At 47.5% G+C, this 17,020-nt stretch overlaps 1 long non-coding RNA gene across 2 annotated transcripts in view; it reads left to right on the forward strand.

Annotated features, from left to right (window-relative positions):
* LOC122185048 overlaps positions 1 to 9,464 on the forward strand; it is a 29,707-nt gene extending 20,243 nt beyond the window's left edge. For both annotated transcript variants that reach the window (XR_006180712.1, XR_006180713.1), the window contains 6 exons: positions 3,867 to 3,939; positions 5,629 to 5,770; positions 7,289 to 7,374; positions 8,591 to 8,712; positions 9,079 to 9,139; positions 9,227 to 9,464. This is a non-coding gene — a long non-coding RNA (uncharacterized LOC122185048). The remainder of the gene's footprint in view (positions 1 to 3,866; positions 3,940 to 5,628; positions 5,771 to 7,288; positions 7,375 to 8,590; positions 8,713 to 9,078; positions 9,140 to 9,226) is intronic.
* Positions 9,465 to 17,020: the final 7,556 nt, after the last annotated feature.

Raw genomic sequence — 17,020 nt, forward strand, 5'->3', positions numbered from 1 at the left:
TGGAGCAAGGCCCTGAGATGCTGCTGTATGTATGGGGACAGTGGCAAGGTCCCTACTTATGATTCCCCCCTGCTAGGGCTGCATGTCCTTGTCAGGGCGAGGAGCAGCATGGAACAAGTGAGCACTGCCACGGCCAACTGTGCTGTGGCTGGAGGTTTATTCTGATACCCTGGGCTGCCAATTCAGAACTTGCCTGAAACCCGCAGTAAAATTCGCCTCCGATTCCTTTTTAGGAAAAGAAGGCTGTAGTATAAAGTTCCATTTTCTAGGCATTAAATTTTACAGTCTGCACCATTAAAAGCAGCATTCTGTGTCAAACTTAATGTTTGGTCTTCAGGAACAGCTCGGAGGAAAAGAGAAGGTTCCCTGTTTGTTCTACAAAACAGGAAAGCGGTTGCTTTCTATACTGTAAATATGCATTAGGGAAGCTCTTATAGACTCGTGCTGGGGATTTGATGTTTTTAACTGACTACATTCCTTACATTTTTGTATAACTGCCAAGAAAGCTGAATAAAATGGCTTTTTTAGTGTTTTCTCTAAGAATAGCCCCGCTTCTTTGTAAATATAGCAAAGGAATTGTTGATAATAATTCTTTGGGAGAATAACTGGTGTTATTGATGTTAAAAGGAGAAAGATTGCTGTTTCTCTGTCTCAGAAATACAGCTATCCAAGTGGGCTGGGACTTCAGAAAGCCTGAGCATTCCTCAGCCAGTGACTGAGATTAGACTGGTTTCATTCCTGTGCCAAAAGGTGTAGAAATCAGAGAGAGAAGACTGGCACTGACATCCAAAAAAAAAAAAAAAAGATTAAAAAAAAAACAACAACCAAGATTTGCATTTTCTTTCAGGATGCAAAACTGAACTTTTTTCCTCCTTGTTTGCATTTCTCAGTTTGCAGATAATTCTGCCTTCTGCCAGCTTGCCCTGAAAAGCTGCAGGTTCATCTGCTCAGCCTGACTCAAACGTGCACCATTAACAGCTGGGCACCCCTACACTCCTGCAGTGTTAGGTCAGGCCCCACACTGCTAAGGTTCCAGGAGGTGAAAGTCATTCATTCTCATCTCCAGGTTGGCAGGCTGAGCCAAATTTTGACTACTGAGCCATAGCTGTTGCTGGTTTGAAGATCTTGGCTGGTCCTTGCAGAGCCATGTGATTTAATAGTGGTAAAAGCAACTGTTGCATGAAAAATTGAACCAGCCTATGCCACGCTGACTGCTGAACCTTTATGCCATTCAGGGTGATACTGGGAAAAGAGTTAACCCATCAGTCCTGTCCTGAAAGATGGTCTACTTCTCAGTGAGACTTTGTGCCAGATGGCATTTGGGGCTGAGATCTTGGCATCTTTCAGCCACAGGAATTGCTCTGCACTTCACCTTCAAGCCTGTGCTTGTGCCACAGCTTTGGCATTGCTTTCTGCTCAACGCTCCAATACCTAGAATGGCAGTGAAATGCATGGAGCCCAAAAGGGAGAAGCATCCCATCATCTGTGTGAGTGACTTGGGGATGTAAGGTGAAGGAGGTGGAGGGCAGAGTTCCCACCCGGAAAGGATTTTCAAGATTTGAAAAGTCAAAACAGCCCCCAGTGTTCCTCTTATCTATCAATTAAAATCAAACTAGTTTCTTTTTATCATGATTGAGAGATGCCACACAGGCTGACTGCAGTATTAGTGAGGTTATCTGTGGTATAAGAAATCCAGATTCAAATGCTTCACGTGCCATCACCAGTGCACATCTGGGCTGTTGGCTGCTGTGTTTGTGTTCCTAGATCTCATGTTGTCACTGTTAGTTCTAAGCTTGTGTTGAGCCTCAAGCAGGTCAGACCTGGTCTGTGATGAGACACAGTGCATGAGTGCCGAGTTGTGCATGACAACACGGCTTTTATATTGCACAGGCTCCTAAAGAGCTTGTTCTAACAATGGGATAAAACAACTGCTGCCTTCCCGAATCACTCCATGTGCTGAAGACAGGGGGATGCGAGTGAGGGCTGTTCCCAGGGTGAGTGCTGGGAGCACAGTGTGGGAGCATGCAGTGCTGTGCAGAAACATAGCTTAAGGTCAGAGTCAGCTCTAAAGCTTCCCCAGAATCCCAAATCCTCTTTTTATATGAGTTCTACCAAACACAAACAATTAAAGAATTTCATCTTCTCCTACTATGGTGGAAAAGCCCGAATGCTTCTCTAAACTTTATTAAAAAGCTTCAGCGCGTTCCCTAGGTGAGAGTCCTGCTTGGCTTCTGAGAGCCCATATCTTTGTGTTTGGTGCGAATGAATCAGTCACTGATGCCAGTTGGCAGTGGGGAAGAGAAATAACACAGCCCATTGCAAAGAGGAAAAAAAGCAGCTATAAGCCTCGTGTCTGCCATTTGACAAGGACCCCAGTCAATGGCAGCTTTACACAGACCTCCACGACAGCTATTGCACATCCCTGCTATCTGCCTCCACTTATTTTCCTCTCCTAGGGATTACTCCAGCACCAGGTTTCGAGCCTAAGCACCATACATTCCGGTGCCAGCCTGGAGTGCAGGGAGAAGCATTTTGTAGCTTTAGTTTTGGAATGCACCGCACTGGTAGCAATAGGCTGGTGGGACAGGCAGGAACCTTCCCCTGGGCCAGGTCTCTCTGGCGGGCAGCAGCTCTCTCATCACCAGGGGTTTGTCAAAGTGTGTGGTATGCTAACATCCTGCCAGCTCACCTTTCGTAAGCTGAGTCGAAAGCATTATTCCCACCAGTGCAAACACGGCGTCTGCCACATGTCTGCTGGTTTCTCCCCGCTGCACTGAGGCAAAGCAGCCCTTCCTTGTCAGTCATTGACCAAAAGCTGTTGATTCTGGAACGACTGACTGCACTGGTTGTAAGGGATGCCAAAACCCCCTGAAAGCTGGGAGGCAAAGGTGTTTTCTTTTTAAATGAATTAAGCTGTAGAAGGAATTTCCCTGAGAGCTTGTTTGATATCTGGAATAGAAATGGCTTTCCGTCTCCATCTCCACCTAGTCAGCACTCAGAGCCACATCCAGAGAGCCTGCAGACACATCTGCCCTCTCCTCTGTGTCAGAGTTCCTCTGCATCTTGTTGACAGCTGACAAACATTCCAGGTGGGTCTGCCTCCAATTCTGTGCTCACTGGGTCACTGTAAACCTTAGCCTAAGAGAATACTGCCTAGGGAGAGCACAGTTGTTGTAGAATTCATTTTCTATTTGTATCAGTATCAGGCGTTTCTGGCAGGGCTGAGCTGGAGTTTGGTCCACTTTGTTTAAACCACAGCCTGTTCCGCAGCCATCCACTAGCTCAGGCCTGGCACATCCCACATTATGGACATGCTCTGTGCTCTCCCCAGAGGGAAGCAGGCTGCTCCCCGCTTCCTTCTGAGCCTGCACGCAGAAGCACAGTGCAGGCACACAGGAGAGCAACCCCACAGTATGAGCAATGTTTATAAACAAGCCTTTGTCAAGAGGTAAAGCAGCTCTACGTGTACCTAAAGGCACAGATAACACCTGGTGGCACCAATAAAGCACTGGCACTGTGAGCCTAATGCCCCATGGTTCCCGTAGGAAACCATGGACCTGTAGCAGCATCTGTAAATAAATATCCCACTGTGCCTTTAGACACTTAAATACCTTTCCAAACCTGGCTTCTTGCCTGTTTCCCATGCTCTGCTGTTGCTGCTTTACTTTTGCACGGCAGCAGGAGTATGGAGCTCAGCTGTATGGAGGCTGTGCTGTGCCAAGCACAGTGCAGGCACCAAACAAAAGCCCTCTGACCGCTTCCCAGCATCTAGCTGCTGTTATTTTAAAAACAACTCTCCTTGCCTATTTTCTTTTGCCTTTTATTCATTGTTTTCTTGCTTCCTTTGTATGTCTGTTGCCTCCCAGCTAGAATACCTTTGCTGAGCTCCTGGGTGGAAAAAAAAGGAGGATTTACCTGAGTCCAACCCATCTGCACGTGGTAAGTGATGCAAGGGCTGAAATGAGGGTGTTAGGGGAATGCAGAGCTACAGACACAGTGTTCCAAGCTTCCCAGTGGGATTAGGGAACATAAGCACTGCTGGGGAGAAAGAAAATGGGAGAGTTCAGATCATGGAGAACGGAGCAGATGCAGACATATGACACACAACTGAGAAGCAGTGCTCCAAGAGAGGCAAATTTCCCCCAGCTGTGCCTGGAGCGGGTGGGTTGTGCTTTTCCTGTGCCTGGGCTAGCTGACAGCAGCTGCCACAATGGGATCTCCTTCATCTTCGTGTTAAGGAGCTTCACTTTGTGCAGCTTGAAGCTTATCTAGGTAAAAGTGATTTTATTAACAAACAGCTGACCTTGGGTTCAAGCTCAGAGTGGCAATCTGAATCTCTCCCAGAGTTAAATAAATCGAAGTCACCGCATTTGAAGTAAAAAGTTGCCACGCTGCTCTTTGTTGTGAAATTCCAACAGGAGAAATGTGTTTTTGGGGCGCTCTGATGCACTTCAGGTTCACTTTGGGGCTCGCCGTTTCATGGCAGCTGGTTCTCTGATTATTTTCTATTAAGGACCAACTTCCAGTAACATCAGTGGGAGCAGGATTTCAGCTCTAAATCTATTATTAACTAATACAGCACAACAATGCCTGGCTTTTGTTCTGTTTTGTTTTCTCCTGGGGTCGGAACGTGTGTGTATCCCATTAACTCTGTCCTCGCTGCTCTCAAGATGTCCCACACAAATGATTTTATTTTTTTGGTAAGAAAATATATTTTACTAGGCAGTTTTATGAGAGCTGACAAAATGCCTCATAAATAACCCAGCAGGAAATATGGGGTAAATAAAATTTTTACAACTTTATCATAAACCTGAGAAGTCTTTGGTTCCTTTTCGAATGGAATGAGCGAGGTATTTCATTAAAGGAAAAGACACGCTCTCTAAAGCCCAACAATTACAGACACAATGCCTTTTTAACCTGCAATTCAGTCAAACAGGTTTGGTGGCAGTGGAAAACGTAAAAGGCCCTGTTTTGACACTTTGGGTCATGCTCCCCATGGGTCAGTTTGTGCTGTGGGTTCCCTGCACAGCAGAGCTGGAGAGCTGGTGTGTGCCTGACCTGCCCCGAATTACCCAGGACCTCTGAGGAACCACATATCTGGGGAACGTGCTTAGGGCAGGCTGCAGTTTTGCACAGGCAGATGCGATTGGGGCCCTGAGTGCAGGGGGAACACAAACAAATATGGTCCTCAGGTCTTCAGCACAAGCCTGAAATGCAATGAGTTGGTCAAAGACCAAGTGTCTGAAATAGAAACACTTGGAACAATCCTCAGTCCCCAAACTTTGCATGAAGGGGGAATTCATCTCTCAGCAGGAGTATCTTTGACACGTGATATTTTGGTACTGTGGGAAGATGGGAGGGGGTGCCACTTTTATGTCCTTTGCACTTGTAAGAATTCATACTGACAGCCATGACTGCTTTCTTCTTAATGGTGAAAACAGAAATCTGGCAAAATACATCCTGGGTTGTATGTATGCCTGTATAAGAAGTATGGAAACTGCCTTCCAAAGGAAGTAACAAAATGCCACTGCATGCCCACTTGATCTGATGAGAAAATGATCTGGAGTGAAGGAAGGCCTTTACCCTTTCTCACACTTCTGGTCTACCTCACTTGTGTTTCTGTGTCAGCTGAAAACAGAGAGGATCAGCGAAACTGGAACTGTTCAGAACCACACATTACTTCCATGTGCCGTGAACGGAGCTCTCAGGCTCATCAGAGGAAGACCAGAATGAACTCCACCACCGTGGCCTCACCTTGCTGGCATTGCAGGTTGTACCACTGTGACCCCCCACCTCTCCCCCAGGGCTTGATTGCATAAAGCCCACCACCCTCCCTCGCAGGCACTCTTGCATTCCCCTGTGCTCCCATGCCTTCAGGCTTACCCTCCCACCCTCAGATCACACGGGTCCTTAGGACATCTACAGCAACTTCCTACAGGCATGTCACATCAGGAAGATATTTAAAGCCTTTGTAGATCTAATGCTTTCTAAATAGGAGGTAAGCGCACCCCACACTACCACTCCAGAGTGCTTTTGATGCCGATTTCTTTTATGAGCACTTTGGGAATGGGGCACTTTAGGGATAGCTGCTCCCTGCACCAACAGGTCTGCAGTCCCCTGCCTCATCACACATCGTGCTGAGTGCTCAGAGCTGACACTGGAGCCAAGTCAGGGTGTCCCTGGGAGCTTTGCCTGTATAAAGGCTCCAGGCTCTGGCACGTTGTCTGGAAATCACTGTGTAAATAGGAGAGACAATTATTGCAACTCTTTCCCAAAAGGAAATTCCATATTGGCACCGAATGGGGCGTTGTATGGCAGAGCACAGCCCTGACGGAGCAAGCTGCCTGGCAGCAACTGACAGCACACTGAGGGAAATTGGCTTTTTGGTGGGACGTGCTTTAGTGAAAGCCCATATGTTACAGAGTTATCTGCTGTGAATCCCCCAGCATTATCCCCACGCCTCTGTCACCTCCCCCCTGCTTCTGCCCTCCCCTCGGGCCCCCACCTCGACGCAGAGGTTAAATAAAATATCATTTCCTCCTGATCTAGCCTTTGTCTTTGGCAATCAAAATGCCCTTCAGGCCCCCATGGAGTCAACCTTGCAGGTCAGGGTAGGACATGGGAAACCCCTTCCCAGGCATTTCACTGCAGATAATGTCATGGCTGATTCATGAGATCACTCCAAGTGCTGCCTTCCGCCACAGCTGCTCCTTTCAGTGCTGAAGCTTCTTGGCTCCTTGCTCCTTTTCCCTCCTGTGACAACACCTCTCCTGCTGCCTGGGAGATTCCTGGGCAGCTGGGAGAGATGGAACAGGTACTCAGAAGGAAAGAGGAATAAAAGGGGTTATTTTTGTAGCAGCACGGCTCTGTGCAGGGCAGAGGCAGGTTAGGAGCCACCAAACTCTGTCTCTCCTCCAGCCTCCAGGAGGGACAGAGGTGAGGGAACATGTATACTTGCCTATAAATTCAGCATTCAGCATCACCTGTGTGTCACTCCTCAGTTTAGGGTTCAATACCAAATCACAGAATTGTAGAAACACAGAATGGCTTGGGATGGATAGGACCTCAGAGATGATCTAGTTCCAAATGATGGCATGTAACTGTTTTTCTTATAGCTCTTCTGATCTCCTGCTTGGTGACTCTTTGGAGAGTCCCACTAACATAACACCCAATAGAGATCACGTTAGTAAAAGCACAACTGGTGGAAGGGGAAGACCTATAAATGTCAGTATATTCTCTGTCTTTAATTATTGACTGCTGTTATTTTAACCTCTCTTTCCTCCTGTAGTTTTACATACTCGGGTTGAAAGTGCAAAGAGGCAATAGGGAGATAGAGAGCGCTGACTTCACCCTGCAATGCACAACACAACACAGGTAAAATGGAAGGGAGTCAGCAGTGGTTTTGTCATTTGTGGGGACTTGAGTGGATGGGTGTGGAATGAGCCTCCAGTGTCAGTGCCCAGCCTACAGAGCCACCTGCTCAGCCCTGTGTAACAGCCGTGTGATTTGCATGGCTGACCCGTGGGCCAAAGCACCCTGTATCTTTGGAGGATGGAGCTGTGGGGAACTGGCTCGCAAGAGTTTAGGCTGTCCCGTTTTCCCTTGCAGAAATAGAGTCCTATTTTAAAACGTAGTTTTTATTTTCTACTCATCAGCCTGCTAACTATCTAAAGCACTTAAAAGAAGTGAAAATCAGAGGGATACAGCCAGAGTGGCGGAAGGGAGAGTCAGGAATGGAGGACAAATGGCCCCCGCCCAGCCATGGTCCCAGCCCCCATTCGCACCCAGCTAACATCCCTCCCTTTGGTAAACAGAGACAGGCAGGTTGGCACCTTGTCTCCTGCCATGAAGGCGCTGGCCCTTTGTTTCCTGCCTGGCAGATGGGGGCTGGAGGGTGCCTGAGGGGTCTGGTTTGGGGAAAGCCTCCAGCAGCCCACGGGCAGGACAGCTATGAGCTCCCTGCTATGAAAGAGCTGGGCAAAATAGTTTCTATCCTCTGATGTGTTGTTGTGTTTTTTTTAACTTTGACAAAATATAAATACTCTGTCGTTTTCCTAGCTGAGCCTCTTGTTTATATAGGAACTGAGAGGGAAACCTGGGATTTGGAGCCAAATTTTATTTCTGGAGCGGGAGAAAGCCAAAATCCTGATGGCAGGAATGTGTGCATATCTGAAATGCTTCAAATCCTTGCGCAAACTTTCTTAATAGGTTAGAATTTGGCTCACCAGTCAGTGAAATGCAAGTTTTACAGAGTCCTAATACGTGTCAATCCCTGCTTCCAGCCCTAAGGGATTTGCTGGGTGTTACCCGTGGTTGCTGTCTGTGGGGCTGACCAAGGCAGACAAAGAAGAAATAACCTAGCTAAGGCAACACGAGCCAAAGAAAGGCCCATAGATATTTGGACATGTTTTAGCTAGGTCTTCTTCTGAGGCCACTGCACCACATACGTGGATAACCTTAGCTCTTTCAGCCTCCTACACCGCAAAAATCCAGGCAGTTTTTCCTCCATCAGCCACTGCTGTTTTATTGTATGAGCCTGCCTGATCTGAGGCAGTTACATCGCTGAAAACATTCATCTTGATTTCTTCAGGGCAGGTGTCAGGTGTTGCACAGAGCTTCATGGCACATCTCCACACCCAGCTCAGATGTGTCCTTGTGGATGAGAGTCTCCAGTTGAACCCTACCTCAGTTATGGAGGTCCCAGGCTGCATGGTAGCAGGAAGATGCCCACATAGCTCTTGGCATGATTTGTCCCCTTGTTTCATTATTTTCCTTCCCTACTCTGACCTATTATTAACAGACCCACCTTCTACCTAGTTCTTCTGTTTCCCCTGATATATTTGTAAAAGGCCTCTTATTCTCCTTAATCCCTTTGGCTATAATTAACTCATTCTGCATTTTTGCTGCCCTTATCTTTTCCCTGCAAGCCTTAACTGACTGAATATTCTTGTTTGGTTGCCTCCCTGTTTTCCATTTCTACTAAAGGTTTTCTTTTTAATCCTTAGATCTCTGAGTGGGCTTTTGCACGCTCTCATTTCTTGCCTTCTTTATTTACTCCTTTTTTCTATCTCCCTTTAGGTTTTTGCCTCATAAGGACTCCATCTTCCTCACACCCAGGTGGAGTTCAGGACAACCTCAGGTGACACCTCTATTTCTTTATTCCTTTCAATGCATTTTTCTTTTTCCTTTGGCACTACTTTTTTTTTTTTTTTTTTTTTTTTTGCAGTGTTCAATTTGTCCCTTCCACCCTTCCACTTTGTGGATTCCCGTGTTGTCTTCTTTCACCCAATACCTTTTGTTATACAGAAAATGTGCAAAGTAAAAATTGTCTTGTTTTGCTTTGTGTAAGGTTTATTTTTGACCCAGCAGTGCCCCAAAATTAGAAGAGCTGAATGTGCTCTATCAAGCAGATCTCCAACATCGTTGCCAAAACTGCCTTTAGAGTTTGGGCCTTTATAACTTTCCAGCGTTTCTTCCTCAACGGGAGGAGGAAATTTGCAGCACACGATGCAGATCCAGCATATTTCCCTCAGGGAAAGGTGCTGGGGTGGTGAGAGCTTGTGTGGGGATGGCAGAGGGCTGTCCGCCATCACGGGGCTGAGGTCTGTCCCGACCGCCATTTTAGGCTGCAGATGGAGGGGGCTCAGGCCACAGACTCGCTGCTTGGCCCACTGCTATCAGGAAGCATGGCAAGAGGAAAGCTTTGCTGCTAACAAAGAGCAGTAAACAGAAGTGAGGGCTCCAGCCATGCTTCCCCTCTCCCTGCCCGATGTGGTGGGTGGGAATGGTGACAGACACCCTTTTTTTGTCCCCATTATAGTGGAAATAGGCTAAAAGAGACCTGATGGAGTGATATTGGTCGAAGGAGAATTGCAGCTGAAGTTGTCCCCTAGGAGGCTCTCATCCAAGCCTCCATCTTCTCTTCAGCATCACTCAGGGAGAAGACAACAACCTAGCCATGCTTTGAAGAGGGAAGAAAGAAAACCAAACTGTTTTTATCCTACCATCGGCTCATTTTACCTTTCCTGCCATGCTCCCCAGACCTGAGCCTTCACAGAGGCAGGGGCCGTGCTACTAGAACAGTGGGATGGCAGCAGGGAGGAGGGAGCTGGATGATGGCTGGTGGTGGCTGCCTCCTTCACTCTCCTCCAGCATAAGGTTCTGCCGCTCTGTTGCTGCGGTTCAACAGGGCAGGGTGGGGAGGGAAGGAGGAAGGAGTGGGGGGAGCTGAAAAAAAAGAAGAAGAAAAAAAAAAAAAAGAGAGAAAAGGCAGTCATTTGGGGCCTGGGCATGGTGGTGGTTTCACCGCTTCCGCTGCCTGATCCACCTTTTCAGACACGCATGAGGAGATTTCTGAGAAATGGCCCTGGGCCGGCCCCAAGCACTTCAGCATAACTGTGCACACGCGTGTGTGTGTGAGCACGCAGCCCTGCACACATGCTTGCATGCTGGGATCCTTCTCACGAGTCCAGGCTGCTCCCAGCACACACTGGCTGCACACCGACTTCCCTCCTTCCACAAAAGGTCTCTTTCATTTCCCACGAGAGGAGGAGGTGGGAGAGAGGGAACTAGAAGGTTGCAAATTGCTCAGTCTCGTATCTCACCTCGCTCTCCGTCAGGCTACAAGTAGGCAAGGCTGGACAAATGTGCTTTTCACCTTGAGACAACTTTCCGTTGCTTCGTAGAGAAGTTTTTTGTTGTTGCTCTTTTCGGCGTTTGTGTGCTTTGCCTCTCAGAATGCTGTGCTAACTCTACAGGGCTAAGCTGCTGTTTGGTTATGAAGAGCGTGCCTTGCACTGTGCTTGTAGCATTTTCTTTCCCCATGTTATCCCTCCTTGCTGCCAGCCAGCCCCAGGAGACTTGTCTTCATGCATATTGCCAATTGCCTTGTGCTACAGCAAGGCTTTTCCAAACCCTTAGCAGATCTGGTATTTCAAAGGGATGTTGCTGTCAGGCGCTCAGCTTGTCACAGAACTGCGAGCTGGAGCCAGTAAAGCAGCAGGTGGTACCCAGGTGTGTTAGGTTAATCCTCAACTCTTTTAAGCCAGTTACTTTCTCTTGTAACTAGGACCAGCACAGGGGAGGCAGAGGGTGTAGCCTTCATTGTTTCACGGTTGTTTAGTGCTTGTAGGCTCTCCCTTATTTCTACAGGTAGTTGGGATTGCTTCTCTCATGTCATGCATGAAGACATTTAAGGCAGTGGCTAAAGCCTTACTCTTTGCAGAGCGATGGCAAAGCAGCTTGCATCAGGTAGCCAGAGCTTCTGTGGCTGTGAGGTGGTGATTCTGAGCCTGTTCAGAGCATCCTGGTATTGTGCTGCAGCTCACATAGAGCAGATGATGTAGGAGGGAGTCTAGCTGGCACTCTTGTTTCTTTGCCTGATACTGCAGTTATAAACAACTAGTATCAATCAGGTCTGCCTGAAAGGCAAGTAGGCGTTGTCTCCATTTTAATAGGGGAAATCCTGTGCACAGAGATTTCAGGACCTGGTGGCTGGAGTGCAGAACACATGGAGGGAAAGCTCGCTTTTACAGAACATTTCCCAAGGCATCCAAGGACTCTTGCAAACCCACAAAGCTTGCCCTATGAAAAACCACAGCTGCAACAAAAGAGGAAGAGTCCACAGCAGAACTTGGAGCATATTAAACCTTGAAGATAGGTCTCTTTTTGTGGTGGGATGTATTTGTATAAATACATGCGTATGTGTACATGAAGAAAAGAGCTGGGTTTGTTCAGCATTGGGACTAAAAGTGAAAGCAGGCTGTAGGAACACCACCAGGGCAGTGATGTCAGACAGAGCTATAGCATTGACAGGGATGGATCATACAGTGGCATGCAGCAATGGCTGGTCTTCCCAGGCCCAATAGACATTAATGGAGCAGAAGTAAAGGAACATGGCTGGTTTGTGAGCCACAAAGGTAAATTCTGCAAGGGTGTAAATGCGAGAGACATTGGAAAGAGAGCTCTGAGAAAGAGGGTGCAAGTGAAAAGATGCACAACTGATGCAGAAAGCTTGGGCCAAAGGAGCACAGTCTCTGTGGGGTACTAGGTACTAAGGAATTACATAGTAGGGGCAAAAAGTGAAATGAGATTTAAAATGGGAGCATCTGGTCCCATGCTGGTCCCATGTCAGTTCCTGCTGATCCTCACGCAACATAATGTGGTTGCTGTTGAGTTCAGAGTTGTATGGGTTCCTGTGAAGGCAGTTCAGTGCTCAAGGCTGGCTCTGGTGAGACTCCACCTGAAGTGGGTGCATTCCTGTGCATTGAGCCTGGAGCTCACGGTTAACTCTTTAAAGGATTCAGGACCCTTGCTGGGGAGGCATGGGTCCCTTGTGGACAGCTTTGCTGGAGCTGGAATGACACTGACCAAAGGAGTTTCACCACGGACAGGAAATTCAAAGAGCCTGTGTCTGAACAGTGTCAGTAAGAGAATTTCCTTCATTGGACAAACCTGGTGTATACTTTGTAAACATGCCTATGGCATGGTTTGCAGTCACAGCTGCATTCTTTAGCTGCGGCACATTTTCAGCTTTATGCATTCATTCTTTAATGCATTGTTGCAATGCTTTGTGAGGGTGGTAAATCCTACCTTAACAGAGTGAGTAGAGGCCCTACGCCACCTGGATCAGATGGTGTAGAGCTCATTGTAGATTTCTGGAGTCCATACTTCTGGACAGACTGCCTCCTGGATCACTTTGGAAAGCACAGAAGGAAATGTACCTGTTAATATTATCTCAATCCTTTTGAGTGCAAGGTCAGTAGAGGAAAAGTTGCTCCCTGCTATGTCTGGACTGCAGGCAGACAGGCTCTGCTGGGCAGGTCACAACCATTGTTCCTGGTCAGCCAGGCCAGGGATGTGGCTGGAGCTCCCTAACCTCTTTTAGCCTGTACACCCGATCCGAAGGAGTCAGGGCAGAGCTGCTGCAACCATCAACATGAAAGAACCAACGGCTGGCTGAGACCAGGGGTTACAGTAAGTATTGTTTCCTTCCCTGAGATTATCTGCATCTCACCTTCCATTGGAGCAAAATTCACTTCCTGGTGTGAAAGTGGTGGAGAAAGAGATTAAAGCGAGCAGATAATGCAGTGGGAAAGCATTTCTTTGCATCTTTCCTGGATAGAAGCGCTGTCTCCATTCCCATCACTTGCAGGACCAGCTGTGGTTTCTGGCAATGGCAGACACAGACATTGCCCTCCAGGTTCCTTTCCCTTTCATTACCCCTCCGGAGAACAGGACTCTTGTTAAAAGCCATGGATATATCACTGGGAGCCAGCTCTATTATGCACCAGCCAGTGAAGCAAGATAGGCATACTCTCCCACAATCTAGGGATGCCCCTGCTGATCTGTTACCAATGGGGCTATCTTTAGTGGGATCAGAGGCTGCCCTTTTCCATGCCCCAATGGGACAACACCTGCCCACCAAAGGACAAAGAGGAAACCTGTTGCGATGGGAAAGAAGACAGAGTTCTCCCCAGAGAGGCTGTTTAATTAAGAGCGTCTTTCTGCTAGCCAGCTGGTTTGTTAGCAAAGCATCTAACTAAGCTTCACCTCTGTGCAAGAGAGAAAGTCTCTGTGAAGCAAATGCCATGAATCCAGTTTTACTCTCTCATATAAACCATAAGAAATCTGGTGAAGTCACTGTGGAAAAAAGTCTGTAGGATAAACAGGCTCCAAGGGGTCAGAAGAAAGCTATCTATGGCCCAGGGGCTGCCCTGTGTCACAAAGTCCATTGGCCTGTCCAGAGCTAGGGTGGAAGAGTTGAGGCATGGCTGGATGTGTTTGTGTGCGCTGGTTTTTTGGAGTCTGGGGGATTCTGGCAGAAGTGTAAATGTGAGCAAAGCTTAATTTCACTGGATGCAGCATGTAACAAGAAGTTCAACTTCAGTTAGAAAGGATCTTAATATGACCTTCCTTTTTTTTTTTTTTTTTTTTTTTTTTTTAAATAAAGAAAAAAAGGGGGCATTGTTTTGAGTTGTTAAACAGCTGCTGTGTTCCACCCCAGTAATGGCTGCATTTAAGTAGTGAATAATATAACACTTAGATAAACAGCCGGTAAAATAATTTGGGATCTTTCCTTAGGGGGCAAAGCAGGCAAGTTGCTCTACAAAAATAAATCATTATTCGCTCTACCTAGGAAATGAAGTGTTCTCCCTTCCATCACCAAGTGGGCTGTCACGCATCTCCTCCCTCCCTTCTGTGCTGGAAGTGTTTGCAACACTCTTTTACCACCTTCAGCTTCCGAGGAGGTTTGGATTCGTGCATCTTTACTGTTTCCTCTTTCCCCCCTTGGCTTTTTCTCCATCTCATCCCCAATCTCCTTAAAAACAACCCTCCCAGCTGCCCATCTGGTGTCCTTCACCATCTCCTCATTTAAGGCGGCCGCAAATTGACCATATTAGAAGTTTGGCTGAGCCGCTTCTCCCGCATCGCCGTGCTGCCTCTGCAGGGCAGGACGGAGGAGCGCCAGGCCTTGGGTCTTGGCCTCCATCGGATGAACAATTTCCCGTTGAAGGTTACTCACTTCCTGTTTTCTGTATTTAGACAATCTGGGCCTATGGGGAGGCTTTGATTTGTTGTAAACTTCAGCTGGTTTAAGCGTTAAGTAGCGAGAGAGCACGGCGGGCGGAGGAGAGGAAAGGCCTGGAGACAAATTAGTGCTATTTCGTACGGTGACCGTGTTTTCTCGCAGTTTTCTAGCGACCATCAGAGCATGTGAAAGGAAGGCCAGCAGCTAACAGCATGGGAGATGGAGACAGCGTGGCTTCACAATGGACTGGCTGTGTGCAGCACAGGGAGCAGGCGGGCAGCACAGAGCAATGACTAATTCCTGCGATGTGTCACTTTTGCCCTGCACACAGCTGCATGGAGGGGGCAGGGAGGAGCCTCCAACCTGGAGAGAGGAGCGCTGTGCCCTTCCTCGATGCCTAGCAGCACACGCCGCACGCCGAGCTTTGTTCCGACTTGCCCAGAAGTCTGCTGGGATGAGCGAGTCAGCACTCGCAGGCAACTGATAGGGCAGGTTGTGTCTTTGAGATGCCTGTTTCGCAGAGGGGAAACTGAGGCACGGAGTCGTGCACCTTTGCTCGTTATCAGAAAGGGAGCGTGGGAGGATCGCGGTGAGCCCTGGCGCCAGGAGAGCGGTGCTCTGTCTCCTGGGATGCGTGTTCCCTGTGCTGGATCTGCGCTCGGCTGGAGAGTGCAGTGTCACAGAGTGCCTGTGGGCGCAGAGGTTACCTGAGTGATGTGGGTCTGTCTGCTCCCTTCTCTTCTAACAGGTCAACTGTCAAAATGGGGTACTTTTACTTGGGGCTACAAAAAGCGGGGGGGAAGAGGGGAAAGAAAAAGATTAGAGAAAGAACAGAATTACAGTAGGAGGAGGTAAATGAATGTAAATTTTACAGTAAAATCCTTTAGGAGTTTCCAGAGACACCCAAAAATCCCTCCAGCAGTATAACCTGCTACAAAAATGCCACTGTGGGTAGGTGGGAGTGAGTGGAAGATAATCATAATCAAAACAGTCAACATAAATGTTCTTTTACTCTTGTGTCCCAAGCAAAGAAATCTGCTGCATCCTCTCTTGTGATGGAGGGTGGGCACAAGGAGTCAAGCTCAGAGGAAAACAAAGCAGCTGAGGAAGATCTTAGTGAAGCCCTGAAGTGTTCAGAAGAAACAAGTCCATGCTCACGCTCTGCCACTGACAGGCCCAACTTCAAATGATTTATGGATGCCATTGGCCCTCATAAGCCAGAGCCAGCTTTCCTGCGAGTAACTCCCTGCAGCCCACAGCGCAGAACCATATGGACATGGGAGCAGGATGTAGGCAGGCAGGTAGCTGGTTTCTCCTTGGCATTGCCGCATAGGCTGGGTTACCATTATACTTCCCTGATGCAGTTTTTATAGTCCAAACAGTAGCAGTTCCCTCCCTCTGCGGTATGTAGAAACCTTCCCTTGCAGGAGGGGTTGATTCTCTATTGTGTTACCTGGTGGCTAATTTTATTCTTTTTTTCTTTTTCCTGAACCAAGAATCACTGCAGAGAATTGCACCCGGTGCCATTCGAGCAAAGGGTGTTTCTGAATCGGCACCAGCCGGCTGCTGTGGTTTGATCTGTTAGATCCAGAGCAGCCTGGTTTGCACTCAGATCACCATGCTTAAAGAACAGTCACTTAATCTCACTTAGAAATGTTTACTTGCGAGGACCAGATGGCCCAGGGAGTTGGGCTAAATGAAACGTTTTACTTCTAGGTCATGTGTTCTAATCCAGTCCAGGTTGGTAATAAATGAACATATTCACCTGATAGTCACTTCTGGCTCTGTTTTTGGTATTTTTCAGGCTGGTTTCCAAGTGGAGATGTCACACCACAAAATCTCCCTCTGCGCCATGCCATTGTCAGCACTGATTTGACCATCTCAGTGAAGAAGCCAAGGATCGAATGATCCACAGTGCCAGACTTTTCTTTTTCAGCCTGCAGGTAAGGGGAAATTGTGAGGTGTTGTGCCTGTGCCATGGGCAGCATTTCAGTTTGCAAGGCTGCCAGTCCAATCCCCTCCACCAACGTGAAATTCATTCAAAAAAATTGGGAAATGTTTAATTGCAGTTGACATATAGGCACTCTCTGCTATGAACTTTACACACACAGATAACAGCATCAGAATTAATGCCTGCTTCCCACTTGTCCTGCTATAAGCAATAAACGTTTGGCAAGTCAGTAAATAACAAAATTCTCATGTGGCCATCTACAGGTCACCAGGATACTTAAGAAGTTTGCGTTAATTATACCATGTTTGCCATCAAAGGGGGGCTATTAACCCTTCAAGCTGCTTCAGGAAAGCGGTCGAGTTGTTTGGAAGCAAATGAAGTATTGCCACTAAAGAAGTGCAACCTTTGCAAAAAAAAATAAAAAATTTAAAAAAAAAAATTGAGGCAAAAACCTCACTAGACATCATGGAAAATAGGCTACCTTTTCAGCTTTCCTTTTATTTATTTTGTATTTTGACATCAAACACTCCCTGTAACCT

Source organism: Lagopus leucura, unplaced genomic scaffold, assembly GCF_019238085.1.
Source record: "Lagopus leucura isolate 7727_CA_CO unplaced genomic scaffold, USGS_WTPT01 Super-Scaffold_100026, whole genome shotgun sequence".
In the NCBI taxonomy this organism is placed as follows: Eukaryota; Metazoa; Chordata; class Aves; order Galliformes; family Phasianidae; genus Lagopus; species Lagopus leucura.